The sequence below is a fragment of the Catharus ustulatus genome, unplaced genomic scaffold (assembly GCF_009819885.2).
Source record: "Catharus ustulatus isolate bCatUst1 unplaced genomic scaffold, bCatUst1.pri.v2 scaffold_120_arrow_ctg1, whole genome shotgun sequence".
NCBI classification, from domain to species: domain Eukaryota; kingdom Metazoa; phylum Chordata; class Aves; order Passeriformes; family Turdidae; genus Catharus; species Catharus ustulatus.
In genome coordinates, this window is record NW_024879466.1 from 31,762 (window position 1) to 34,377 (window position 2,616).

At 46.6% G+C, this 2,616-nt stretch overlaps 1 long non-coding RNA gene across 1 annotated transcript; it reads left to right on the top strand.

Moving 5' to 3' along the window:
- The first annotated feature begins 353 nt into the window (after positions 1-353).
- LOC117011365 lies at positions 354-2,222 on the top strand. Its single transcript, XR_004420936.1, has 3 exons — positions 354-1,003; positions 1,198-1,274; positions 1,938-2,222. It is a non-coding gene; the product is annotated as an uncharacterized LOC117011365 (long non-coding RNA).
- The last annotated feature ends 394 nt before the right edge of the window (positions 2,223-2,616 follow it).

Genomic DNA, 2,616 nt, shown 5'->3' on the forward strand with positions numbered 1-2,616 from the left:
CTTTGGAAGTGTTGTCTAGTTGAGACACTGACAAGCACTGGTACAGGATGTAGCCAAGTTTTTAAGAACATTATATGTGCATCATATTAATGAATTTCCTTCTCTTGTCCAGAGCATCAGAAGCTTCATTCCAAACTGAGAGGAGGAATGTGGTGCTGTCACCACTGCTGGACATGACTGCTGCACAACGTGCACCAAACTGGACACGACGACCTGAAAGGGACCCAGAACCGAGACTGACAACCTGGACCTGGCTGCCATGGACAGCCCTGCCAGGAACCAGAACGTGCCTGCCATGGACAGCCCTGCCAGGAACCAGAACCTGCCTGCCATGGACAACCCTGCCAGGAACCAGAACCTGCCTGCCATGGACAACCCTGCCAGGAACCAGAACCTGCCTGCCATGGACAGCCCTGCCAGGATCCTTTGCCAAACACAGGAAAGTGGAGGAAGATCACAAGGTGCAATCCCAGGATATCAGCATGGGTATCCAGGAGAGCGGGCTGGAGGATTCCTGCAACCCATGCGTGCTGTGTGTTGTCTTCGTCCCCTCAGATAAGTAACTATTTCTGAGCAACTGCAAATACAAGACTGGTGTAAAAAGGAGTGTCTTTATAAACAGAAAAGGGTGGTTAGGTTAAAAATAAGAAACAGCAAACCTCTGGGTGTGGCTGCAACCTGGGCCTGAAGTTTTACAGCTTGCTTAGAAAATTGTTCATAACCCTTGCATCTTTGCATTTCTGGATTATAAAATTGGATTTTCCTGGCTGTTTTTTAAAATTCGGCTGTTTACTGTTGGTTTGTCAGGATTTAGGATGTTTGGGGGAGGGTGGGCTGTGTGTTAGGCCAGGGTGTGCACAGTGTTCCTGTTGCCTTCTAACAGCTCCTTTTTCCCTCATAATTTTCCAGGCTGCAGGCGTCACTGCTCTCTCCACCACTGAGCAAGGAAACCTGCTGCTGAATTTCTCCATGCTTGGGAAAAGTTTAATGATTACAAAGCATTGTAAGTTGCCCAAGTGAGAATCCAAGGTTCCATTTCCATTATTGGAGGGATTGCTGGGGAAGAGGGGGAGAGCCTGGAGCACAGACTATGCCTGGGACAAATGAACATTTTCTCTGGAAATTTAGAAAAGCCAGGCTTTGGAGTTGCTTTAGGCATCTCTCTCTGACCAGCTTTCTCTCTCTGTGTTTTTTCAGGGATCTGCAGGGGATGAGAAGAATCATTTCCCAGAGATTTTCTGCCAAATGAAGACAAGACGACAGAAGTTTGAACAGTAAGTGTTTGTTTCCCAGCCTTGCCTGTAGTTCCTGAGACACCAGGCTTGGCTGGCACTGCAGCCACCCTGGTTTCTGCTTCCTCATTGCTTCCTCGTTTTGGGAGCAAAGAGAGAGGGAGGGATGAGGGAGAGCTGCCCCATCAGGGCAGCACCTGCTGAGTAGCTTGGCTACAGATGGGCAGCCCTGGGATTTTTGACTCCTTGCTGGGCTTGTGACCAGTATTTGCCAAAAGGAATTCCTAGAGTTGCTGCTCCGTTTTTGATTGTACAGTTTAGTCATTGCAAATATTGTGTTGTCCTGTGGTGCAAGCAGTGGGGAATACTCAGAAGCTGTAACCTGCCATCCCACAGGGCCTTTGCAGTGTCATTTTCCATAAAACACAAAGCTTTATGGAGTTTTATGGAGTGGGCTCCTTTGGGAAAAGGGATGCATTGCCATGATCTGCTGGCAAACTTGCAAAAGAAAATAATCAGGATGTGCCTGGCAGAAGGGCTGTGAGGCTCTAAAAATCCTCTCCATAAAGAGGCAGCTGCTGAAAGTCAAAAATCTGTGCAGGTCCTCTTTGAGTAAAGTGACTCCAGTCATTGACTGTCTTCTGCCAGATGTGCCTGTTGGATGAACCCAACCAAATGTTTTCTCTATCCCTCCTTTTGTTCCAGAGATTTCTGCTGAACAAACCAAGAGAATGTGACCAGGAGCCAGCCTGACCTCATAGACTGAACGAGACAGAATTTATAGTGACTCTGACTGGAACCCAAGTACCTTTACTGGGTCTCCAGGATGTAAATAGTTCCATGTTCTCTGTTTTTTTGGATAGTTCCATGTTCTCTGTTTTTCTGGAGTCTCAAAATCAGTTCTGTTTTGTTTATTTTCTTACTGTTCAATGCAAAGCACCTGCATACTTTCATGTTTGTTTTAAGTAAAGTTTTACGTTCTCTTTGTTACCTTAGGAAGACTTTGTGGGTTTTGAGGGTAATGCTTTTCTGCCTTGCAAAAGAAGAGATGGGGGGTGGTACCTGCCTTTAAAATGACCAAGTGCAATGAATTTTCTGAATGGCCCCGTGTGCTGATGGTCTGTGAATGTTGAATATTATGAATAACTATTATGAATAACTAACAGGACAATATTCACACCTCTCAATGACAGGAAATCTGCGCTCAGATTGTTACTGAGGATCTTGCTCAGTTTTACCCTTGTCAGAGCCAAGTTTGGGTGGCAAAATGACACCCAAGGTGTGGTTGGAAACAGCTCTGCCTGTCTCCTGTGCTGGAGGGATGGGACTCACAGGGAGGATTCCGACTTGGGCTGCTTTTTGGCATTTGGGTTGGTGAGGGTGG